The sequence below is a fragment of the Canis aureus genome, chromosome 26 (genome assembly GCF_053574225.1).
Source record: "Canis aureus isolate CA01 chromosome 26, VMU_Caureus_v.1.0, whole genome shotgun sequence".
Lineage (NCBI taxonomy): Eukaryota > Metazoa > Chordata > Mammalia > Carnivora > Canidae > Canis > Canis aureus.
The window spans coordinates 20,795,240-20,822,531 of NC_135636.1; the positions used below are offsets into that span (position 1 = coordinate 20,795,240).

General features: G+C 36.7%; 2 long non-coding RNA genes across 50 annotated transcripts in view; one reads left to right on the forward strand and one right to left on the reverse strand.

Annotated features, from left to right (window-relative positions):
• LOC144297977 (uncharacterized) overlaps positions 1-27,292 on the reverse strand; it is a 252,549-nt gene that overhangs the window by 118,889 nt on the left and 106,368 nt on the right. For 22 of the 49 annotated variants that reach the window (XR_013364965.1, XR_013364953.1, XR_013364951.1 and 19 more), the window contains one exon: positions 636-733. The exons of 10 other annotated variants lie outside the window; for them this stretch is intronic. This is a non-coding gene — a long non-coding RNA (uncharacterized LOC144297977). Of the gene's footprint in view, positions 1-635; positions 734-1,635; positions 1,700-2,654; positions 2,817-24,126; positions 24,325-27,292 lie in introns of those variants that run through there. 17 more of the 49 variants (XR_013364973.1, XR_013364978.1, XR_013364980.1 and 14 more) reach the window with 5 other exon arrangements.
• Positions 13,963-16,435, forward strand: LOC144298803 (uncharacterized). Its single transcript, XR_013365691.1, has 4 exons — positions 13,963-14,027; positions 14,509-14,663; positions 15,339-15,514; positions 16,199-16,435. It is a non-coding gene; the product is annotated as an uncharacterized LOC144298803 (long non-coding RNA).

Below are 27,292 nucleotides of genomic sequence, written 5' to 3' on the forward strand. Positions count from 1 at the left end.
CAATGCCCATCTCCATGTGTGGTCAGACCTATCTGCCCTGGGGCATCTGGCCTCCAGGACACATGGTATCATCCCACAGAACGCCTGGACCTCCCTCCTCAGTGACTGAAAGCTTGACACTGCTGCAAATGGAAGAACAGTCAACAAGGCACAAAGCTTAGAGCTGACAGTGAGATTAGAGGAAGATTTTCCAGTAAGTTTAAGTATTAGGGCCCTCACTCCCATAGGCCCCTCCAAGCCCTGGAACAGACCTCAAAAGTGATTTGCATTGTCTTTTGATTTTTGCAAAATTTTTAAAAGAAACAGATAGTAATCTTAATAAAGACTAATACCTGTTTCCTACTCTAACTTCTGCTGTTTTATGCTTCCCTTTGTGTTAGGTGACACCGAGTGAAGGTTCTGAGGGTCTACATATGGAAAAGGTGAGTAGGGATATATTCCATTCTCATTTAGTGGGAAATAGTTAAGCAGTTCATAGTCACTTAAATAGTGTAAAATTATTTCTTTCCTCAGCATAGGAATGGGCCCTTGAAATATTCCCACTGCCCACTATGTAATCTTGTCTAGTACCATGATAATAAGGTACAAGATCTAGGTCATGTCACAGAATCCTATGGTCCTATGGTGTATGGCACCTGACACTGGAGGATAACAGGGCTTGAATGTAGGCAGCCAGAAGACATACTGTGGATTAGTGAAGTTGTAAGTGGAGGATTCCATTCTCATTGAGAACCTGTCAAAAATGCAAGATGCAAGTTTTATCAGAATATATACTCTGCTTCTCAACATATACAATGATAAATGTACCTATATAATCTTTTCTTCTTTTTCACTTCTATTTCAAATGAAATAAAAATTTATCAGAATTCCAATGTGTGAATGACGCAAACTTTTCACAATACTGAAAGGAATGGGTATACTTACGCATGAGGTGGCATGTTCTATACATTTCAGCAATAATAAAAAATAAATTTTGATCAAGCATGCTAGGCTAAGGACTAGATTATCTTTCTGGGTTTTATTTTTTTTTTACAAGAAAAACATTCCAAATCCATTGCTACACACAGAGACAATAAGTAGAAAAGTATAGGAAAATATATAAAGCAGTTAATTTTTAAAACATTGTGTTACTTTTTTGTAATTGTATGATATTTGAGACATTTTCAGTTTTTTTGAATTTGTAATTTCTGATAATTTAGTTTTCAATTCTAAATAAATGTTTACTTCATAGTTATTTCTGTCATTTTTTTTCTACTCTAGAAAATATTATATAAACTTCATCCCCATAAAACCTGTACGTATATCCTGGGTAGAGGCAAAGAGAGAAGGTAGGAGGGAAATGGTGGAGGGACAAAGACAGAAATAGAAAGAAGAAAGAGGGACGCCTGGGTGGCTCCACGGTTAAGCACCTGCCTTCAGCCCAGAGCGGGATCCTGGAGTTCTAGGATGGAGTCTCATATTGGGCTCCCTGTGTGGAGCCTGCTTCTCCTCCCTCTGCCTATGTCTCTGCTTCTCTCTGTGTGTCTTTCATGATAAATAAATAAAATCTTAAAAAAAAAAAAAGGAAGAAAGAAGAAAGATCCTACAAGGACAAGAGTCAGTCTTGATGGGATCAACCAATTTAAATGTCTTCACCTTTGAGTAGGTCTCTTGTCTCCCAGCAGACAAATGCCCATTTCTTCTTTTCCTTTGATTTTCTCTACCAAAAAAAAAAAGGATTCTGACAGTGAATTCATTTTCCATTTTGTTTGGCCCATGGGCTGGAGAATCCAATAGTTACTCTACTACTGCAGCCTTTTTTTTTTTTTTTTTTTTTTTTTTACTTTCTCAGGATGAGTACCTTCAACTGCTACATTAAGGGAGTTAGAAAATGTCCCCATTATTGGACAAGAGTCAGTAGGATTACAAGGCATCCTATGAGGAGAGCTGCAGGAGGATCAAGGAGATTAAGATGGCTAACAAGTAGGCCTTCAAAACTAAGATTCTATAGAATATTAAGAAAAACAGGGCCATTATCCTGGTTTCTACTGGTTTTGGAAATGCCAACCATCTCTCAGATATTTTCTTAAGAATAATTTATTTACTGTCATTTAAAAAAATTATGCAATGTTTCTTCCTACTTTCTTGTACTCTTTAAGATGTTATTCCACTTGGGGAAAACAGAATGCAATTACATAATAGAGGCATGTATCACACACACTAGGCTACTCTTACCAAACAGAATTGTGTATCTGACAAAAACATGCATGAAGAATCTTTGCCTAAACCATAGTGGCTTCACCTGGTCCTTTATCTCAGCTAATTATGAAAAAAAGAGAAAAGACATTTTGCTTCTACAAAGCAGTCACAATCCTGAAAATATTGGCAAAGACCCAGTGAATGATCTGTTGTATTACATGAAAATACATATTACCTTTCTCCGAACTTTATGGATCTAGTACTTGGGAGTACAGCAAGAAAATGGCAGTTTTGAAGTTCAACACTGCAGCATGCAAAGCATTAATACTACATAGCATTCAGCTGAGGGAAGATTGCAAAGTGTAAGATTTTCAGATATGAGCAACCATATGGTAAAGAAATATGGAAGGAGAAAAATGTCATCTTTTGGCTTGGTGCCAGAACCTGAGACAGCTGCCATATGGAACTCTACCTACTCAGCAAAACTCAGTGTTGCTCTGAAGTTCACTGGATATGAAAGGAATATCCCGGCTTGATGAGGGAAAGACCTCCTCAGGGACTTCTTATTCCGTGCCTATGATTTCTCTGGAAAGGTCAGTTTCATGCTTCATTGTCTTCCTTAGTCATGGCTTGCTTGACTGCAAGAAATAGAAATCCATTCAAACAAGCCAAAGCAATGGAATAATATTCAGCAAAGAGAATGAATAAACTATTATCATATACAACTACATGGGAAATTCCAGAAGCATAATGTTAAGCAAAAGATTCCAGAGATTGAATTTTTCATGCTTTGTGATTCCACTTACATAACAATGCAAAGCTAATCTACAGTGTGATAACCGAATGATTTTATCACCAAGAGGAAACCATTACAGTTGTCCAAGTGGCTTGGACAGAGTGGGAGCAACAGAAATGGAAGCAAGTTGATGGTTCTGACAGTTCTCAGAAAAATAAGTCATGGGCCTGGAAGGCAATGCAAGAGTTGCACCTTCAGGTTTCCTTTCTGAGCAAAAGTAGAAAGCGGGGGTGGCGCCAGGTAGGACCTGCTAGCCTAGGCTAAAGAGCCTTGGGTCAGCACTAACTCCTGCTCCTCCTGTCCACCTCCTCTCATTTATCAATCAAGTCAGGAGATCTGAGAACTCTTTCATCTTACAGTCCACCAAATGCAGTGCTCTGTACTGGGGCAGGGGGGGCCTTCAGAGAAACTCACAATTCAGTTAGAGGAAACCAAACACTAAAAGGACCACAAATAAAGGCAAAACAAGCATAATTTAATAAGCCCTCTAAAGTAAGACAGACTCAATTTAGGAGAGTTATACCATTTGAAGGAAGCTAAAGATACACGCTCAATGAGAGAGAGATACTTATTAGTATAGCTCAAGATTCTAGCAAGAATGTTAATTCATAAACATTTAATAAGCTTTCACAATAAACATGAATCACTTCCAGGGCACCTGGTGGCTCAGTCAAGCATCTGACTCTTGATTTTAGCTCAGGTCTTGAACTCAGAGTTGTGAGTTCAAGCCTCACACTGGGCTCCATGCTGGGTGTGGCGACTACTTAAACAAACAAAATAGAAATCACTTCGATAATCATACCTGCTCTTCTCACATGGTTAGAATCAGCAAGGAAGCATAAAAGACTCCATGAAGGTCAACAATAGAAAAGATAAAGAGATCATGGAGGAGGAAGGAAGGAGACAAGAGGGGTTCTACCAGCTACAGAAGTACTTCAATGGACCAACCAGCAACTGAAAGTGAAAGGTATATCAATAACTTACACAACCTTTGCTAAGAATTGCATGCCTCCTCTATTAACTGGCAACATTTGTACCAATATGCCCTCCCACATATTATGGCCATAAATACATAGCAATATATGGGTAGGGAGTAGCAGGCCAGGGGTGAGGGTTGGAGGATAGAGTTCACAACAGATTGCTAAATTGTGACTTAACATTAGATGAAGCACTGAATCGATGCTCTAGACCCAGTCCTATGACATTCTATATCTGCATGCCTTTTAATTAAACCACTAGCAGAAAGAGGCTGGGGTATTAAAAGTGGACTCTTCAGGAACAATAAAGGTTTTGAGTAACAGCAGAAATCTCAGAGCTATCAGAAAGTATAAAGGTTAAGAATAAATATTACAACTAGTATGCTTGGTGATTTGTTTGCTCTTAAATCTTTTCCCAGTCCTTCCTCTGCAAATTTCAGTTACTAGACTCTCCTGCCAACTGGCTTCTGTCTTGGTTTAATCAATAAAAGGCACTGGAGAGGTTGGAAAACAGGGGGCAGAGGAATCAGAGTATTTCTTCTCTTTTCTCTGAGCTTCAGCCAGGGTCTCTGGCAAGGGCTGTATATCCTCCTTGATTCCTGTTCCTATCCTGAAGCCTCTGCTATCACTTACCTCCAGTGGGAGGGTCAAATATCTCCCAATTCTTCACTTTATTTTTCTGGCCCTACTAGGACTAGGGGCAGCTTCATGTCATGGTTTCAATGGCCTTAGTTTGTTTTTTTCAGTTCTTAAAATACAATTGTAACTAGTTCCCCATATTGAATTCCTTCTACTAGAGTTCCTTGCATGGCCTCTGTGCCCATGACTGAACCATGACTGATAAAACCAGAAAGCCCTTCTTCTGCTATAGCATATGTCATTATCAGGCTATTCCCCCACAAAAATTTCCCTCCAGAGTTATTGGAGGAGGAGGGACATGGAGGGTGGTTTAGAATTCCATTGTCATTGTTTTCATATTTTTAAAGGAAGTTAGAGAGTACTGGGAGAGGCATCAGAGAGCACTGGGAAAAATGACAGAAAAGCTGATGAGAGGTCCAAGGAAGTTTGCATTCTGCTGTCCACATTAAGAAGAGGGCCAGACATCCTAAAACAAGCAACCTGTGGGGGACACTATTAGGTACCAAAAGCATATGGTGTTGTATGGCGTGTATCAGGGGAGCAGGGAAGGAATAAAATGATCTGTGACCTGAAGCATACTAGGCAAATGTTGTAAGAGTAGAATGTCTCACCTGGGGGGATGGGGGGGAGTAAGAAGATTACAGACAGCACAGAGGGCCTTTTCCTTGAAGTGGCCCATAGGGAAAAGTGGAGAATCTGAAGGTACTGTTACAAAGCTCCCCTAAACTATGTAGGTCCCCCTCATGGTTGCCATCATAGCTGTTGCAGATGACAAAGGACTTCCTAACTTGATTACAAATCTTCCATTATCAGGAGGGAGAGTCCAAAAATCAGGACCAGTAACCCCTTTGTTTTGTAGTCAGTCTTAGACTAACTGGGCCGGTTCTGTTCTTTACCACAGATCCATTCTTTATACTCTCTCTGATTTGCTTTTTTTTTTTTTAATTTAGATTTCATTTATTTATTTGAAACAGAAAGAGCAAGAGAGAGAGAGCACAAGCTGGGGTTGCAGGGCAGAGGGAGAGGAAGAAGCAGACTCCCTGTTGAGCAGGGAGCCCAAAGCGGCTCCATTCCAGGACCCTGAGCAGATGGTAGACACTTAATCGACTGAGCCACTTAGGATCCCCCCCTCTGATCTACTCTTTATCTTGGAAGGAGGGGGCTGATTCCGTCATGCTGAATTTCCTAGTATCTTACATCAGCTGGCTTTTGGATGGGTTTGGCCAATGAGAGGCATTACTGGAAGATTAGAGGAAAACAGGAAGAGAAAAACCAGGGTATTTCTCCCTTTCCTTCTCTGTCTGGGGCAGCATCCCTCCCAGGGCTTTTATCTTCCTGGTGGGATCACACTTTCTATGTGGTCTGCTGTAGTTCCATCTTTTGTCACGTGATCCTAGTCTTTGGCTGCCAGTAAAACCACCTCTTTTCTCTATCCTTCTAGCATAGGGATGGTAGAGGATTCCAACCGTACTCATTTTTGGGTTGCCTCATTGTTCCTTGTTTGGGTTTTTGAGCTTCTGTCACTTGTGTTACTGATTTATTGCATTGTATTCCTTCTGTTTTAAACAATCAAGTGGTTTCTCACCCCTAGTTCGACTCTAATACACTAACCCAATACAGGTGCCACACAGGCTAAAGAATACTGCAATAAGTTAAAGGGTATCAGGCAAGTACAGCTCTTGATCCCAGATCCAAAAAGCAAGGTTCATACATCTTTCCTGAGACCAAATGCATGGCTCTTCCTTCAGTCCTTCAAAATTGAAAACCTTAGAACAAGTAAAAATTTCACCTTTTAGTGCTTTTTCTTCCTATATCCGAGAACTCCAAATAGTTGCCTTAAAACAAATATTTCACTATGTCTCCTACTCTGTTTTATAAGAGCATGGTGGAATTTAAAGGCTCAGAACACTCAGGCAGCTATAGGTCTCAATGGCTCAATAGGTCAGATTTTAATATTATTAAGCATTGACTTTTAATTTAATTTTAATTACTTTAAACTTAAAATTTAATTAAATTTTAAAAATCAACATGCAATAAAATTGACTTTTTTTCCCTTTTAGTATACAGTTAAGAGAATTGTAACACATGTAGATTATTGGAACTACCACCACAACCAGGACTGAGAAAAATCCTATTGTCCATAAAAAGTGTCATGCTACCCCTTTGTGGTCATACTTTCTCCACTCACCCCTAATTTCCAGCAGCCACTGATCTGTTCTTCCAATTCTTTTTGATAATTTCATATAAGTAGAATCATATATGTGATCTCTTTAGATTGGTTTCTTTCCCTCAGCAAAGTGCTTCTGAGATACATCCATGTTGTTGTACATATGCTAGTTTGTTTGTTTTTATTACTGAGTAGTAGTCCATTGTAAAGATATACTACAGTTTATCCATTCATTTGCTGAAGGATATTAGAGTTTCTTACAGTTTCAGGCAATCATGAATAAAGCCACTATAAATATTCATATACAGATTTTTGTGTGAACATAAGTTTTCACTTCTCTAGGATAAGCATCAAAGAGTAAGATGGCTATTCTTGTAAGAAAGGTATGTTTAATTATGTAAGAAATGCCAAACCATTTTCTAGAACTGCTATATTCCCACCAGCCATGACAGTTTCAGTTGCTCTGGATCTTTGTCAGTACCTTGTATTTTCTGTATTTTTAAATTTTTGGCCTCATAGCTGTGTAGTAGTATCTCATCTCATCATAGCTTTAATTTTCATTTCCCTAATGACTAATAGTGTTGAACACGTCTTCATGTGCTTAATTGTCATCCCTATATCCTCTGGTAGAGTGTCAAGTTTTTTGTCTACTTTTTTTTTTAATGCAGTACTTGTTTTATTACTGTTGAGTTTTGAGAATTCTTTCTATGTTCTGGATATAAGTTCTTTGCCAATATGTGATCTGCACCCATTTTCCCAATCCATGGCTTACCTTCTCATTTTGTAATGGTATCTCTTGAAATAAACATGTTTTTGACGTTGTTAAAGTCCTGTTTTCCTCTTTTTTCCTTTTTTAAAGATTTTATTTATTCATGAGAGACAGAGAGAGAGAGAGAGAGGCAGAGACACAGGCAGAGGGAGAAGCAGGCTTCTTGCAAGAAGCCTGATGCGGGACTCCATCGTGGATCCCAGGATCATGCCCTGAGCCGAAGGCAGATGCTCAACCGCTGAGCCACCCGAGCATCTCTCTTTTTTTTTTTTTTTCATTTGTGAATTGTACTTTTGTAAAACTTCTTTGCCCAGTTGCCCACTCTGCTCCATGTCACAAAGATTTTCTTCCATATTTTCTTCTGAAAGTTTATATGAGTTTGGTAAAAAAAAAAACATTATCAAAAGCATTCTATGATAGTCAAGTGGCTACATCCAACTTATAGAAAAGATATCAGTATTTATGTCAATAAAACTATAATAAACAGATGTATGTATACTTTTTTGTAAAAGCTGGTTACCAGCAGAGCACTGCTCTGAGAACACTGCTGTAAAGTAAACCCTGGAAATTTTAGTCATGAATTTTGCATTTTGGTTCACCTGGATTCTAGTTCTATGGGTACCATTTAGTAGTTAACTTCATGTGAGTTACTTAAACTTTGTCAACCTTAGTTTATATATATGTAAAATGGGTAAATGGGCATAACACTGACTTTGCAAGGTTGTTTCACATACCAAATCATCTAAGTTCTTCATAGTGCTTAACACTGTGGCTGGCACACAATAAGCTTTCAACAAATGGTAATTACTGTATATTGGCCTGTTATTTCAAAACATAATGTTCATAATGATCACACTGTATTATTTAAGAAATTTTCTATTTTACTCAACATATTTTATTTTCAAAGGCAAGAAAATAAGCAATATGTTTTAGATTGATTTTCATCCATGCTTGAAAATTTAACTGCTTAGCCATATTTAAAAGGATACAGTATATGGAAGTTGCCTAGAAATTCCCTTGGCTAACAATCACAAATTATTTCTATAGAGCTTTACGGCTCCCAAAGTGTAGGGAGGCCTCACAACCATATCTTGATAAACCATGAACATTTCTGAAACTGTTGCCTGATTCACCCATAAGTTCTTTTTGTTTTACAGCCAGCCAAAAACACTTTTCCTTGTCTTTAAAAATCAATTAAAGCTTCCCTAAGACATTTTGGCCTCAAGGGAAGCTGACCAGGCCAAGTACAGTCTAAGGAACTTCTCTGTTGTCCTTATTAACCTGTAACCAGCAAGCTGGTTGCCTTTCCTGTTTGCCAATTGCCTTTGTACCAAAATGTTCCCTCCCCTCAGACACCCTCTGAGCCTTACTCTGAAATAGGAACAGGATAACAGGAAGTGAGGGAAACTGGTTTGTGCTGTAGTCAACAGTACAGAGGTTAATGTGTCGCTAAAGGAAGGTTCAGAAAGAGAATATCTAAGATAAGACATCCTTCCCATGGTGAAGAGTCCCAGTGCTTTTGTACTAGTTATTTTTATGCAGAAATACTTTCCTAATAGTTTTGCCAAACAAATGTACAGTACATGCATTAGTTTATATCTGTATATGTACTCACAGCCACACTCATCCACATACATATAATATGTGAGTTTGTGTTAAAAAAGACATTTAATGACTAAATTCGTTTGGCGTTGATGCAAAAGAATACGCAATTCGATGTGTGTGCTTCGTAGAGTATATAAAAAATTGCTTTGCCCCAGACAATAAAGATTTAGCTAAAGTATACATTACTTCTCTTATACCAGATGTCTGAGAGTAAACTAGATAAATCACTGGATAATGTATGTAACTCTCTAGATGTGATACAGCCAGTTTACTAGTATATGTAATAAACAGGATATGAATTATGGAGAAAATGTTTGTATTTGACTTTCAAATATATTCCCTGAGTAATTTCCTTGGCAAGAAATTGTTTGTTCTTCTTATGGGTCTCTTCCTCTAGTTAAGTAGTTTGTCAATGTCAATGCCCCAAACTAGAGAGATACCCAGAAATGATCCAACCAGGGCATGATACAATGAGACAACTTTGCTGGGGCAGTTTAGTTTTCATAAAGCAGCCTAGAATTGCATTAGCTTTTTAGATAATTGAATTAAGAAATACTTGAATGTGTAGACAACTAAAACTTTCATGATTTACCACTGAAGCAAATTACTGCATAATTACTTATGTAACTGAGATTTTGGTGCCAACGTTGGATTTTCCATCTGTCCTAATTAAATTTAATTTTGTTAGTTTAAGCCTTTTCCACTAGCCTATTGAAATCTTTTGAACCTCTAGCTTATCAATATTAATTATTTCTCTCAATTTTATGCTTTCAAAGACATTTATGTTTTAAAAGATGTTCATTATTTTTGCCTGCTCAGAATCCCCCTTTTGTAAAAAAAATCTCAATTATTTTTTTTGAGAACGATTCTTCTTTATTCTCTATCCAAGTAGTTTTGATGGAGCTTTTTGTTTTACAAATCTAATGCCCTGACTCCATGGAGGGAAATGTGATTTTGGCCTGGCTAATCAGAATACTCTATCACCCTGGCCAATCATTATTGATTCAGTATTAATACATAACTAAGTCAGGCTATGGGACTCATCTCTGCGCTTCTGCTGGGATTCATTCTCTTCTGATGTTACTAACCTGTTAGAATATAAGAATGGAATCATGTGGGTCATCTTAAAACATCAAATGGAGGAGCTTATATAACAAAACCAGCAGAGAGGAAGCAGAGCCAAGAGATGGTGAGAAAGACAATATTTTTATCATGTTAGTTAAATTTTTATAATCCAAGATATGCTTGAAGCCTCACTCCTGAAATTTTCTGGTTGATTTCTGCCATTTGCAATTAAAATAACTTTACCTCTTTATTTTTCCTACTCAAATGCTTCTTTATCATGTTGAACTAAAAAAGATTATAGCATTCTCTCTCAAGAGTTTGGTCTTTGTTGAGATTCAATTCAATGTTGTTTTTCATATTATTCTGCTAGCTATGAACATATCATCTGCCACTTTGCATTTTTCTAACTTGTTCCAAGAATATCATAAGACTCTCACAAGGACTTTGATAATGAATCACCTACATGATATCTACTTGTTCAAAAGCACTTTTGAAAAATGAAAGAGGCAAGCATGTCATGAATCCAATCTATTTTTTGATTTTTTTTTTGTAACTTACAATCCTGTTTTCTTTCCAAAAAAATATACTGATTTTCTTTTAAAAAATGAACTATCACCCTCTTGTGTCCGTAGCTTTGGCAAACAGGCAAACCTAGCTTCCTACCCCTAATAACTCAATGGTCCAGAGCTTCCCTTTATCTCCTTTATAGGGCAAGGAGGCTGAGATATGACTAAGCTTGGCTGATCATAGCTTCTCTCCTAAGACTTTGAATTTTGAGCAGTTTATACTCAGATGAAGGTATGGTTGTTTGCCCTTTTCAGTTATACAACACAGACTAGGCTTTCCCTTCTATAAGACAGGCCTCCAACTTTCTGTTGCCTATAAACTAATTGATTCATGAAAGATTACTGGTTTTCTAAGAGCTTGCCAATGATCAAATGATCATTTTGTTCAATGATAAAACCTATAATTTTTTTCCAGGAATTTATTTAATTCACTGGTGGCTCTAATTCATCTTTTTCTCTCCTTGAAAATGTATAGACATTTTATCTTTCCTATAGGGAATCTCTCTCATGTAGGAATCTCTTTTTCTATCCATGATTTCCTTAAAGCAGGTGAGAAAATTCTGTACATCACATGCTTCTCAATATCCTGGATGGACTTCACTTCAAGATTTGAGTGTGTTGTAAAGAAATTCTAGAGCAGCCTGGGTAGCTCAATAGTTTAGCGCTGCCTTCAGCCCAGGGCGTGATCCTGGAGTCCCAGGATCGAGTCCCGCTTCAGGCTCCCTGCATGGAGCCTGCTTCTCCCTCTGCCTGTGTCTTTGCCTCTCTCTCTCTCTCTCTCTCTCTCTCTCTCAATGTATCTCTCATGAATAGATAAAATATTTTAAAAAAGAGAGATTCTATATTTTTTCCCTAAATTCGTCTCAAATTTAGCTTCAACTGACAGGACAGTTTTCTAAGCCCTTTACACTTTAGAGGTTATTACTTGTGTCAAGAAAAAAGAGAAAGAAAAGAAAAAAATGTTAGCTGTTTCTCTAATCTGAAATAAAAATTTTTGCTTCAGTCGCACCAAATTTATCACTTACTTGTTACTTGCTTAATCTTGAATATGTTGGTTTAATCATGGGAGGGTTCAAATTATTAATCCATGAATTAGAGATAGCAAACTCTATTTTTTACATTTTATTAAAGGAACTACACATGGTAGAAATTGACTAAAGGTGATTTTCTATCCTCCTGTCCTGAAAGCAGGACACTTGTAATTTCTGCTTTCTTGTCCTTGCTGAATATATAGTTCTGAAGGCCTTTCTCTGTGTTTGACATTTCCTTCAAGACCTAAGACATTCTAGGATTCAGGTTTCCTCTGCTTAAGCTTAAGCCAGAAACAAGCACTATATTCTTGGTATTGCTCTTAGTAATGAGTTCTGATTTCAGCGAGGAGTTCCCTAAAAACTTGGACATAAGAGGAAAAGCTTGCCATTGAGAGTCTACACTATATAAATCTACTAATGATGGATGAGAATGGAAGTAAGCAAAGCCTTCTTATAATGCTATAATGTCACTTGGGTCAATGGTTCCCATACATTGGGAATTCATAGACAAGTTACAATTTCAAAATGAAATAAAATCCAGGGTTGCCAGATTATAAATTTGCCAAGGAAGGACATTAGAACAACAAATAATAAAATATCATGAAGGATGAAATCCCTTTCTCCAGGGATCAAGGGGTAAAATGGCCCCTGCTAAGCATTTAATCAAATCCTAACAAGCTGTTCTGTCAGATTTCTGCCTCGTCTTTGTGTCGCTGGAAGAGCAATTACGGGATATAGCTGAGTATGACCAGCTGCTTATTTAAGAAAATCCAAGCAGTCACAATTTGAAGATGGGTGTGGACAGGAGGTTCAGGTGCTGGTGAGGTAAATGAAGTGACCCTATTTCACATAATAAAGGAACATCTAGTAACCAAGCTTGTTGTAGAGAGGCAGCCTTGCTCATTATGAGCTGTAGAAAAATACTTTTCTTTGTCCTAATGGACTTAGTTCATATGTTGTAAACTGGTTGATGATAGGTCTAACCTGGTGTGAAAATGCATTCTGTTGGACCACATATTATTTTAAAAATTGAATACTTTCAAGGGTGCCTGGCTGACATAGTCAGAAGAGCATGTGACTCCTGATCTCAGTCAGTGTCATGAGTTTGAGCCCCATGTTGGGTGTTGAGATTACTTAAATAAAACTTAAAAAAAATTAATACTTTCAGACAGGTATGAGTGTACTTTTCAGCTCAACAAAAATTACATTTCTTTGTGTATTATAGCTGATTCACTTTATTCATCAACATCGCCTATTTGGCCCAAGAGGCGTATGACACTTCTACTCCTAGGTTACAGTAGGGATTGATAAACTACATCTGTGAAGGGCCACATAATAAATATATTAAACTTTATGGGCTACATGGTCTATGTTGTAAATACTCAACTTTGGCATCGTAGCATGAAAGCAGCCATAGCAATAAGTGAATAAATAAGTGTGATTGTGTTCCAATAAACTTTATATACAAAAATTTGGCCCCAGGGTTGTAATTTACCAAATCTCTGATCTATATTATAGTGTTCTCTATAATTAATATTTGATCTTGGAAGACGTTATATATCTTTTTTTTTTTCGTTATATATCTTTGATGTATGTGAAGACATACACTACCAGTCTGACTGGCCAATCAGAAGAATAAGTGGATGTATGTGTAAATCATTTGATTGGACTTTCCTCTGAGCACTTTACTATAGCACTTACCTCAGGATAGCATTCTAAATTGATTAAAGTGCATAATGCACAATGGAAAAGAAACCATAAAAAATAGAATTTAGAAAGAGTAGCATTTTGAAGAAAGGCCTCCATTTGAAATCAGGGCAGTAATATTAAGTAATATATATGTCTATAAGAGACCACACAAATAATTTACCAATAAGCTTTTCCCTTGAGCTCTACAGATAATCATGTCTAGTGGGCAATTTTATGGGAGTTTTATGTTATTATTTTTAAAAAATCTCAAATCCTTAGGTAGGCTCAAATGAAGCTCACTAAGATCCATTTTTCTCCTCTTCTTGGCACACAACTTAATTATAAGCCCCTTGTAGTCAGGTGAAGGTCACATGATTGAGCTCATACCAATGGAATGTTGGTGAAGTGAGGTAAGCCCTTTCCAGGACAGGCTAATAAAGCATCTGTTATTTATGACTCTTCCTCATCTTCCCCTTCTATGGCAACCTCAAAGCCATGTGCTGAAGATGGCAAAGAACACTAAGGAAGAAGCCTGAGCCCCTGAGGTACCTCATGAAAAAGATCTAATTAGTAGAGTTGCCCTGGACTTTATGAGAGTGAGAAATTTTTATTGTATTAAGTTGCTAATACTTAAGATGGGTATTGGCAGCTAGCCCACCTGAACAAATACACAGATATATAGCTACAACCTAGTGTCATGATGGGATAGAGAAAAAAGGAACAGATCAAGGAGGAGAGGGAAATGTGGTCTGTGCAAAAAGAGAAGCAGCCCGGTGAGGTTGATCCTCCATGATCCACCCACATCATGGTCCACATGGAAATGGGAGCTGTACAAGGCACTAAGGAGTAACTGACGATGGATATCTTAGGACAGATATTCAAATGAAAGGTGGCTCTTGAAAATAAGAAGTTGATGTATGCTGTGGCTATATACAAATAATCAGAGTAGGATATATCTGTTGGAGTTTGCATAAATGTGTTCTTATTCTTCTTATCTTGTCATACACCATTTATAACTTTATCAAGGATCAATCTTTGTTCAGAGAACCATTTGAAAATCATCACCCTAAGATGACATAGGGATTTTTCAAGAGCGTGGCCAGTCATGGAAACATGGACTAAAGGAAAAACAGAGGCCATCATTGGTTATGTCTACCTCAGTATCACCCGAGGAAGAGAAGGTCAGTCAATCATGTTTGGCTATTTCCCATCCCACTGGAAAGAATACTCTTAACATGAAAATGGATGCATAGAGTGGCTAGCCATCGGACTTTTGATGTTTTGATCCTGTTGACAAAAATAGTCTCACTATAAAGTAGATGATTCAGGCTATCTTAGCTACCCTTAAACATTTAATTTGTCTAGTTCCTCTTGTTCTGATTCCGGAATGTGCAGGTCATGATGACCTCAAAGTTTCTCATTCCTCAATGCTTATATGTCTTATTATAAATTATAATTGGCATTTTAGTTTTATGCCATCTGATTAATTTGGATAACTCATAAAGTGACATAAAAGTTTTATGCATCCATCTTATAAGCTGGGATAACATAAGTTTGGTTCTCAAAGATGCAACTATTCTTGGTGAATTAACAAGTTCAAGTTTATTAGTTTGCCAAGTTGAGTGCTAGACACAAGACTGTGGTATTTTCACCAAGAAAGCAAATACCACCCTCTGAGGATTTTTAGCAGATAGCTTGTCTTCTCATGTCTAATGTAAAGTATGCATCACACATAGCTGATATAAGCACTTTTCTTACTTACATTTCTACTGTTCTATCTTTCCACATGGTCTTCTTTTTTTAAAGAATTTATTTATTTATTTATTTATTTATTTATTTATTTATTTGAGACACAGAGAGAGAGGCAGAGACACAGGCAGAGGGAGAAGCCGCCTACATGCAGGGAGCCCAATGGGGAACTTGATCCCGGGACCCTGGGATCATGCTCTGAGCCAAAAGCAGATGCTCAACCGTTGAGCCACCCATGTGTCCCTCCACATGGTCTTCAACATTAAGGAGGTTTCAACTAAAGGTAACAGAATACCCAATTTTGAAAATAAAGGAATTGCATCAATACAGACAATCCTTGTAGGTCTTTTGACTCTATTCTCTCCTATGTGTTAGCTTTATCCTAATAATCAGTTTAGCAGATAATCAGTTTAGCAGAACTGATTATCAAATAGACACAGCAATATCCAGAGATGGAAAAGACTAGGTATTTTTTATATTTCTTTTTAAGAGCTACAAAACCTTTCCCAGAAACTTCCCAATATGCTTCTTTCAAATTTCACTGGTCGGAATTTTATCACTTGTCTATGCCTAAATTTGCACTAAAAATGTGACCACTGTATGTGGCTTATGACAATCTAGGTCCACGTTCCTAGGGTCAGAGAGTCACCTGAATCTCTTGGGTTTACCTGAAGCCCTTGATCACAGTAGAAGGGCAGATACCTTAGCAAAATCAGAATTCTGCTACTAAGGAGAAAAATGTAGAAATAGATGATAGATAATGTGGTAGATGTCTACAAATATGGCTACAAACAATTTCTTGTATGTGATTATCACTTCTCTCTACTTTCCCTCCTACTGAATCAAGGCTGGCCTTGTGATGTGCTTTGACCAAGTGAATGTGATGAGCTAATAGTCTGTGACTTAAGAATCATGTTAAGTTTCCTTTCTCATTCTTTTTCATCCTTTTGGCAACATTACATTACAGCTGTCATGTAAAGAAACTTGGAGAGAAGTTGTGGAGAAAGAAACATCTAATCAGCCCCTTATTGTTCTGGCCACTCATGCTGAGTGAAGCCACCTTCAGACTTGTCAGTGAAACCATCTTGAATGTTCTAGTGCACGCCAAGCTCATACTTGAATTTATCTGCGTGAGTGATCCTAGATACCACCACATGGACCATAAGAACCACAAGGGGAGGAGCTCAGCCAATGCCCAGAACTGTGAGAAATAATACATGTTGATTTTTAAACTACCAAATCGGAGTGGTTTGTTTCACATACTAATAGGTAACTATCTCAGTCCATTGTCTTTTTTAAAGGTAATATCACTAAGAACATTTAGTCATAAATTTAAAAATTTTTGGTAATGTCTTTCATTTCTTTCTGCCATATTATTTTAGATTTGTGCATATTTTTAGGCTCAGATAAGGAAGTAAAATTATGTTTCTAGGAGAGTGTATATTTCTGGGACTCACTGCATTTGAGGACAACTCAACTATGTGCCTTGGGATGAAATCTGAGTCAACCACAGCCCTGGACAAAGGCAATCAGCAACATGTCTGTGCACAGGAAGCACTCACTCATAGTAAAATTCCAGTTGAACTGAAATCGCCAAGATGCACTACTACTTCCCTGTCTGTGCCCTTATTTCACCTCTGTGTGGACATGAGGTGATAGACACCCTTATGTTGTCCTTGGGCAGTTGGATAGATACACATTCTTTTAAAAAGGCATTTTGATATTAGGGATAGATTCCTGATGATAAACAGCAATGACTTGCAAATTTAGGGCAAGTATTGCTAAGAAAAATAGATTTATGAGAATTTAGAAGCTATTCAGGTTTCTGCATCATCTCATTAAGTTTCAGAATGAAAGACAGCCAGATAGACTTGGTTTATGAATTCAAAGGACTAGAAAGATCCTGGATACACCATCTTCTTTATAATTAGATCAAAATCTAAACCCTTTACATAAATAGCACTCTCTCCTTTTAGAGAATTCCAGGGAACAAATACCCTCATTTCTCCATGTAGCACAAAGAACTGTTCATGGAAAGCCTACTCCACTCTATCTACATTTATCCAAACTTCCAGTGCAAATCCAGGTACACATAAATGCACACACAATACAGCCTCAAATGAATTAAAACCAAATTCTTAATGCCATAATCTCAACCCATTTTATTTTTCTCTGGACTTCATAAACAAAATAGCAATCCTCCCTATTCTAGTGCACCTACCTGTAAAGGTGTCAGGAACAATGGAATTCTGTAATGAAAATTGTTGCAGTCTAACACTGAGGACTTGTTATATAATCTTTTATATAATGCAAAATGTAAAATACCCACAAATGCAAAAGATTACCCACAAATGCAGCTTCTCTCTGTATCACTGAGTTCTTATGTGATTTATAATCTCCCTGAAGCTCCTCTTCCATAGGAAGGCAATAAGGCTCAATTTAGCAGTAAGTGCCTTAAAGGTAAAAGTGTGCTAGAAAGAAAATGGTTTAAGTGGGGAGTAAGGGAAATTCTAGAATAGATTATATCTTGTGCCATCTTGGGTCCAAGTCACAAAGTAAAGAACCAGAGGCATGAAACTCTTTTATAAAATTCACTGTAGCCATAGTTCTAGCAAGGAAGTTCCTTTTGTTAATAGTCATTAATATTTTCAGTTGAAATACTAATTTAATTGTTAAATCATCAACTATCTTACTGAAAAGTGAAATCTTTAGTCAGACCACTTATAGGTGAGCCATATTTTTCATGATTGTAAGTTTCACTGTTCCATTATTCATCTGGGCCTATAAAATTAACATCCGTTTCTTCATTAACCTTTTATATTTAATCATGTAGTTGAAAGTCACATTGTCTAATAATATGAATAGCAAGAAGTAATTATAATGATGTAATGGTAAGTGAAAAAATCCAGAAACAAATACTATACCATATGTATGTAGAAATAAAACAGGAGGGAAGTTCAGCTAAATGTAATAAGGGTCTCTATAGTATGTGTACATGCTTATGCGTGTCTATGTTTTATCATTTTCTTTAAACTTGAATATATTTTCAAAAAAATATGATAGGCCATTTTGCATAATATAAAAAGCCTCTTTCTAGAGAGATTGATCAAGATAGATCTGTTGAAAGGCTACAGACCTAAGAGCCAAAAAAGACCAAAAAGAAAAAAAGGAAAATTCACAGATTAAAAAAATATTATTGGAGTCTATACTCTAAAATCTAGAAAGCTTTACTTGAAGACCTCAGAAGAAACTACAGAGAAAAAGAAAAAATAATTGAGCTTGCTTGATTTTTATGATTCTCTTTGGAGAAAATTGTCTTCATCAAGACTTCAATATCAATGCCCGAACCCAGGCAGGTAATGGGAGGGACCATGGAGAGTGTGTCCTCTGGGGTCACAGGGTCTCAGGAGCAGAGACTCCTGGCCTGCTACTTCCAAGGTTTTATATTCAAGACACTTTATCTTCTCTGAGGCTCAGTTTTCTCATCTCTTAAATAGGGGAAAGAATAGTGTTTGTCTCAGAAGGTCATTGTGAGAACTGTCCATGTATATAAAGAACCTACTGTGATTTTTGCATCATAGTATTATTACTATGAAAACAAACCTTCTTGCATGATAAAGAGGATGCTGTTTGTAGCAGTTAAATTACAGGAGGGAAAAAAAACAAAATATCTTTGAGTAGCAGCTCTCTTAGAATTCTAGGACATTTGGCACTTTAAGCTTTTAAAGATAAATATATTGAATGTCTAATGTAATACCTAGCTTGTAAATTTTAGGGCAAATTTGTAATATAATAAAGGTGTCTTTTTTATGGTCATTGTGAGTACTTCACAATGTTTTAAGGTTCTGTGGTAATAAACATAATGTTATACTTCTTTTGTTTTCCAAATTGATTTTAAAGATCTTACTGATGCCCTGGTAAATATTTTACAATGGACTCTTTGAGGAGAAATACAGCATTGATTTGAAGCTTTGCTAAATTCCATGGGATAAATACTGCAATCATGGCCAGTTTCAAACTACCAATATGATGTCACTTGAAGCAGCACTTAGGAAGAAATGCACAGAACACCATTCTTTAGTATTTCTAGTGTAAAGGCACAATAGACTTAATTCACCTCAATAGTCTAGATTATGGTAAAACATAGTAAAAAATTAACAAGAACTGGATTTTTGAAAATTTGTTACCTTAGTTTTTAATATAATGAATTGTAAGTTTATATGATTTAGTTTTTAATAATGGCTGTGTTTAATAGCTCTCAAAATTCCTGAAAATTTAGCAACTGGCTCTCTTGAGCTATGAGGGGCTGGCTGCAGCACACCATCCTGTGCTAGTTACTGTACAAGATATGAAGATGAATGACTAAAGAAATATTCAAACATTACTAAGTGCCCATTCTATGGAAATCATGTCCACAAATATTACTTCACTTGATATATATATGAGGTCAAAGCAGGTCATTATTCTATTTTATCATTATTCCATTTTACTGAAGAGGAAATTGAGGTTCAGAGAGGTTACCAAACCAACCAGTATCAGGGTTATTAAGGGATAGGACAGATATCACAAACTGGGTTTCCGAAAGGGAGCAAGCAGGTAACTGGACAAATGGAAGCAACCAAATTGGGTATCAAAATCTGAGCAACTAGAGGTGGGTAAGGGCTATGACCAGCAAAATTAACAGCTGCCACTTTTGAAACACTAAGTACCAAGCACTGTATTGAGTCTTTGCATATATGAACTCATTTAATCTTCAAAACAACTATGAGGAGAGTATCTTACTATCTCTACTGTATAGATGAGGAAACTGAGATTCAAAAGGTTGTCTTAAGTCACACTGTTAGTAAATGGTGGAGCTAGACTAGAATCCCAGCCTGTCTATGACAAGAACCCCTATGAATGCCTCATTTAAAAAGAACAATTGCTAGTCACCTTGGATGTGCTGATATATAAAAAATGTGAGTCAGTGTTTCTGGACCTTCCAATTTATCAACAAAAGGATGAAAATCTGGACTTTTATGTGATATAGACTGATCTTTATTTAATTCTGGAATCTTGTTGGTCAACAGGTCTTAGACTATTCCTTCTCTCTATTCTTTTTTTTTTTTATGGATGTTGCCCTTCTATTTCTATCCATTAGATTGTTAACATTTTTTTAATGACTATCAACATTTACATACATATTTCCATCTCCTTGATGGAGATGGAAATCCTGATACAGTCTGGAGTTCTTCAACTTCATCTTCTGGCTCAATTAAGAATTCTTTGGCTCTAACCATTCCGTGGGTCAACCCCATTGAAAAATTTGGTGCCTTACAGTAGTGGTTCTTAAACTTGACTGCCTCATAATTACTTGGGAGTGTATCTTAACAGACAGATGCCTGAGTCCCACTCCCAGAGTTTTTGATTCATCAGTTCTCAAGGGGATAAAAGAATCTGTATTTCTAACAAGTTTTTTGATGTTGATGCTATTGTTGGTCTGGGGATCACATTTTAGGAGCCACTGTTTTCCACAACTCTTCTATCTTTTATACTCACTATTTTATACTTTGATTTTTCCTTATAACTGCCTGTTTCTGTTCCTTGTTATCAAGCTTGGTCATATCACTTTAAGTATATTCACTTAACTCATTTTAAATTCTTGTTCTAATACATTAATTCTATTTTGTTCGCTGTAAGCCAGTCAGTGAGTTTTGTTTTTCTGCTTCTCTTTTTCACATATGTAGTCTCTCTATATACATACATATACATCTTGATATTTCTATTTCAATATAAATATAAATAAACACATATATACCATCTCTTCTGTGATCTATTTCCCTGGAGAATATCAATAGTGTATGCCAAGGGGAGGGGCTAGGACAGGCCCTAGCTTATGCCCCTTCTAATGATTTTAGACAGTAGATTAGGAAACACGTATCAGAAAAGAGCCTGAAAGCTTTGGGATGGACCACTCTTCACTTGCCACCACCACCACCTCACCTCATCTGCCAGCAGGATCCATGCTTTCTTTCCCACAGTGCTTGTAAATCTGTCACCAAAGTGTAGGGGGGAATGGAAGGGGGAACAGGAGGAAGGAGTGCTCTAAGTCTGTAAGTCTGATTGAGGATGGAGGTGGGTATTATTCGTCTCTCACTTTAGCCCAGTTTAAGTAAATCAAGATTGTAATGATGAGTTGTCTGTCAGCTTAAAAAATATAGTTTTTGGTAAGTAAGATTTTGGATTTTTTGGTCATGGAAATATTTTAGAATATTTGGAGAGGCTGCTTTAGGTGATGTGGTCTGAAGTAAGAAATCCAGATACTTAGGATTTTTGACTACTTTTTAACATTTGAAATCTGTACAACACTTTTGCATACCTAGGCTATTTAAATCAGACCTTTAGAATCCAGAAAAACATTGACTATTCAACACGTTTCCATCGGTTAAGACATTTTCAGGACCACTAAATTATTGCTCGCTAATACAAATTTCTTACGCATGTCCAGAATAGGGAAATCAGTGAATGGGGAATTCCTATTCATAAAGATGACAAGTGTAGTGGTGATTATAAGAGCAATCGAAAAATGTAGATAAACCAGCATTATTCTAAGCCGTATTCTACGAATATATAGCTGATCAGTTAGTACCACTTCCTCTAACAATAAAGCAAGATAAACATAATTTGCTATCTTACAGGCTCATTCTATTGTAGAATAGACAATAGTTTTGATGACTCCTGGGAAGGCACTGGAAACTGCCTGCCATTGTTAATATAGAGTGCTGATACACTCTCACATATTGATTTGGTTTGATCATATGATTTGATTTGATTTGATTCTCAAATATGCTTGGGATTTACAAACCCCAGAAATTCAGGAAGCACAATTTTCTAATGAAGAACTGTGAAATGCTGCCAGGACACACAGACCATAATAGCTAATGCAATGGTGAATTCTCCAAGGCAAGTGCTCATGGCACCGTATGTTCTCTCTTTAAATAGTTCCCTGATATGTTGTTTTCTGTACATGGAGGGCTATGTATGTTGTCTTTGTGGTAAACTATAGAAACAGCCACAGATTCCTCCCTGTTCTATGTCCCTATCTTTTGCAACATGACTTTGTGGCTCCTTCCATCAAGATTTGGAGCCTTTCTTCAGCCATGAAACTGGCCTGGCCTCTTGACTTGGTTTGGCCAATGAAATAGTGGCAATCATGATGCAAGCACTTACACATTTAAGGCTCTAGATTGTCTTGGGAACCCTTCTACCATGGAAACAAGACTTGGCCAACCTGCTGGAGAATGATCATCCATGTGGAGAAGAATTGAAGTACCCCTAATCAACAAGGCAGTTGATATGTACCTAAGCCCAGCCCAAACCAGTAAAACCTCATCCAGATCAATAGAACCACCTCATTGAATCCATAGCAAATTAGTGACACTCAGACTCATGAACTAAAAAATGTTGTTATTTGAAGTCACTACATTTGGAGTTATTTATTATGCAGCAAAAACTAACAGGACAGAAAAATTAATGTGGAGATGGAAATATGCCTGTGAAAAATATTTGAGATTTTTCTCCTTAGGCAATTCCTGAGAGTTTTTAGGTCTTCTGAGAATACTGTATATAAAATTCAATAAACGTATGTCAGTTAGAGTGACACATCTATGAGCTTAAGGACTGGATATTTCTTTAACATATAGTACAAGGTGTATGAAGGTCCTCATAAGTATTTACTGAATGTGTGTTTACATGTGGATCTGTGTGGATATAGTCTCTTCTATAACACTGTGCATAAGTTCCTTACTTGTCCCCCTCCCCTTCTATCTCCTTGGAATTTAGTATTTCTGAGCATAACAGCCTAACTTCCAGCTGTCAGTACTGGCAACTCTGCTTTAAGCCCACTTTTACCTCCAAAACCTGTTCTGCCCATGTATAGGGAAGGCCAGAATTCGTAGGTAATCAGTGCCCCCCAGAAGCACCCCTCTATCAGTGACTAATGAATGTTGGTAGGTAAATATCTTATCTCCTTCAAAGGAGAATTCTGAGGTACATGTTCTACATTGTTTCCCAGCATTCCCCAGGATTTTAATTTCTAGTTGTCCACAGTGTGATTTGCTTGATAATGTATTCTTTATTATCTTCCTTCCCCTGACCAGTATTTCCCAGGATCACCCTCCAAATATATTATTTGCACTCTAAACTTTACTTGTGGGGAAAACAAAATGAGACAATGGAGATTCCTAGAGCTTCAGGTTTGTTCTTTCCGATATTAAGGGAACGGAAAGCTAACGAAGACTCCTTTATCTTTTGGAGACAGACGGTACTTCAGGCATCTGCTTTACATGAAAAGGATACATGCCATAAATATAATGAAGGCATAGATAAATGCCCCTCTGTGATCCCAGAAAACCAACAATGCCAAGACTATTTTATAATTATGGAAAGTTTTAAAGGAACTTTGGTGGTAAAAAAGACACACTGATATTACTTAAAGTTTTCTAAAGAATATATATCTCATTATGAGAAATAAAGAGAAAGAATATAATTTTGTCCTGTGCTAATGCCAATGCAATAAAAGGCAACTGATTTCTCAAAACAATTGTTTAAAAGGTTCTTCAATTTATAATATACAATACTTTAACACTTCTGTTTTGTATTTTTGTTTACCTTGGGGTAGAAAGTTCATAATAGATCTCTAAGAATACACTGACAGATAAGATATGCTCCCATATAAAATAAGAACAAAAACTAACTATAAAATTTGATTGACTATTAAGAAATATTATGCAATATGTACTTTTTTCTCATCCCTCTATAAAAAATAGTCATCTGCCCTCCAACATCTTTAGTTTGTCCAATGAGACTAAAGTCCTCATATTTTTTAAAGACCAGCTTCTGACATGAATTCAGTAATATTTTAGTTACTTCAGAAAAAAACAATTGAGACATCTGGGTGGCTTAGTTGGTTAAGTGTTGTCCTTTGGCATGGATCATGATCCCAGAGTCCTGGGATCAAGCCCTGCTTAGCATTGGGCTCTCTGGTCAGCAAGGAGTCTGTTTCTCCCTCTCTTTCTGCCCCTCCTTCCACTTGTGCTCTCTGGCTCTATCTTTCTGTCAATAAATAAATAAATTAATTAATTAATTAATTAATTAAATATTTTCTAAAAAAGAAAAGAACAATTGATTACTCTAACTTCAATGCAATTGCTAAATCTGATATCCCCTAAGTTTCATGCAGAAATGGGATAACAAGTTGGATTTCTACTTAGTAGTGTGATTCATGGATTTACTCCCATTGGTTTGGACATATGGGATTGGAGTCAATAGATGAGCTCTTGAAAGACTTTAACTCCAAGGTCTCAACTCTCAAATGGCATTATTTTTTTTATCAAATTGGCTTTAATTCATTATTACCAGCATGTGGGACGAATACACTTCTCTTCCAAGGCATAATCCCTTTAAAAACTATAACTGATGTGTGTATTATCTAATTTCCCCATCCTCAGGCCCAAACAGAATTCACTTTCTATACTCATTTGAGGACATATTCACTTATTATTCTATTTTTTTTCACTTATTATTTTATATTGTTACCCAACTCTCGCATGTCCAGCCTTATCTAATAACATTTAAAGATACTTAATGGAAAGACATTATATACACTTTCTACAGTATCCCCTAATTGCAACAGTGCTGAATATATTGTGGGAATTTGATTTTTTTCGACTGAATTAAATGTTTTCCATAATTTCCTGGCCAAACATGAAATATGCTTTAGCAGAAAAATTACATTGATATTAAAATATCAATGGCATCCTAAAGTAGTAGACTCATCACAATTTTTATTCCAGTGGCATTTGTTCTCATCAATTACAACACCTTTCTGTGTAATGAAAATGCCATTCCCACTTCTAAAGTAACTCCAGCATAGCTATATTAATTATCGTGCCTTTAAAACACACTGAAGCTTATGTTGATCAAATAGTGGCCCACATGGACCAAAGCAGCATTAAAATTCTACTGAGAAATCCACGTCAGTTACCTTTGGTCAACTTCACCTTTGATGAAGGTGAATAAATGTTATGAAGCTGTATATTCACATTTTGGTTTGCCTATCAATTTCCTCTTCAAACTTTCCTGTGAAGTTTTCAATGTAAAGTGGAAATTCTCTGTTTTTATACATGTGTTTCAAGAGAACCTAGGAGGTGGAATGTTGAGAATAGATGACAGCTTCCTTTTAAATGTTTTGGAATTTCAAACTCCAAAAAATATTAAACCGGCATGATTATGTATCACCATTAAGTCTCATTTAAAAATTATATAAATTCGGGATCCCTAGGTGGCGCAGCGGTTTGGCGCCTGCCTTCGGCCTAGGGCGCGATCCTGGAGACCCAGGATCGAATCCCACATCGGGCTCCCGGTGCATGGAGCCTGCTTCTCCCTCTGCCTGTGTCTCTGCCTCTCTCTCTCTCTCCCTCTGTGACTATCATAAATAAATAAAAATTAAAAAAAAATTATATAAATTCACTTCTAAGTGAATTTAAGCAGAAGGTAATACTTGTCTTTTAAACAAAAAAATCAGAACTATCGAAATATTCAAGAAATAACCATCAAATCCATAACTTGTACATTCTTGCACAAATATACTACACAAAGAATTATAAAGCAAGCTAGCTTTTCCAGATTAAGAACTGTCCAATAGTGTTTCCTCTATTCCCAGCACCCGAATTCTCTTTATTCAAGCCATTAAAATGTTAGTTTTATAATATTATCATAATATGAACAAACAGTGATTATATACTTATTAGGCACCAAGCTTTAGTCTAAGTATTCTATACTAAAATGTATTTTTAATGAACATATCTATGAACACCCTGGTGAGGAAGATACAATCATTTTTCTCATTCCTCATATGAGGAAATTGAGGCACAAAGAGGTTGAGTAATTAGCCCAATGTCACTCAGCTGGTAGCTGATGGAGTCTCAGGGATATAACAGTTGGGAGTATGATTCATGAATCAGGTCCATAAGCACTGCAATTCAGAACCCAAGGTCTGAGATCCAGTTCAAAGAGCAGAGCATATCAGGACAAGTCAATAACATCCCTGAAATTCAGTCATCCCTGTATCTACAAATTGAGAGTGGGAACTCCAGAGTTCATCTAGCACTAATGCAAGATAAACCTCTATATACTCTCTGTGCACACTAAAAGCATGAGAATGTACACTGGCAATAGCCACTTCTCTGCCTTTGCATCCTTGAGAATACAGACTTGAACTGTCCAACATGGTAGCCACCAGCCACATGTGCTATTGAGTACTGAAATGTGGTTAGTCTGATTGAGATGTGCTGTAAGAAACTACATTAGATTTCAAAGACATATTACCAAATAAAAGCTAAAATGCCTAATATTTTTATATTGATTATATGCTGAAATGGTAATTTTTTAAAAATTGGTTTAAATAAAATATATTACTAAAATGAATATTTCCTATTTCTTTTGACTTTTTTTTTTAATATTTTTAATTTTTATTTATTTATGATAGTCACAGAGAGAGAGAGAGAGGCAGAGACACAGGCAGAGGGAGAAGCAGGCTCCATGCACCGGGAGCCCGATGTGGGATTCGATCCCGGGTCTCCAGGATCGCGCCCTGGGCCAAAGGCAGGCGCCAAACCGCTGCGCCACCCAGGGATCCCTCTTTTGACTTTATTTTTAATTTAGTTAGTAGAAAATTTAAAATTGCATACATGGCCCACATTATATTTTTGTTGGGTGGTACTGACTTAGAGGGTGAGTGGTGAAGCAGAGGAGGGTCTGATGTGTAAATGTTATCATCACAGATAGATTTACTCATGCTAATTTAGTTCAAGGTAAAGAAAAGAGCATTTCTGGAAATAAGAAATTCTGAGCATTTTCTTTTTCAAATCAGTGTTGTCATACACACCTCTAAAAAGATTTGGGACAATATTAAGAAAATATAAAATACTGAAAAAGTATAAAAGTCACCATGACAATATTTTTCTTTTATTCTTTTCTTTTTTTCCTTCCTTTCTATCTCTCCCTTCCTTTCACCCTTCTC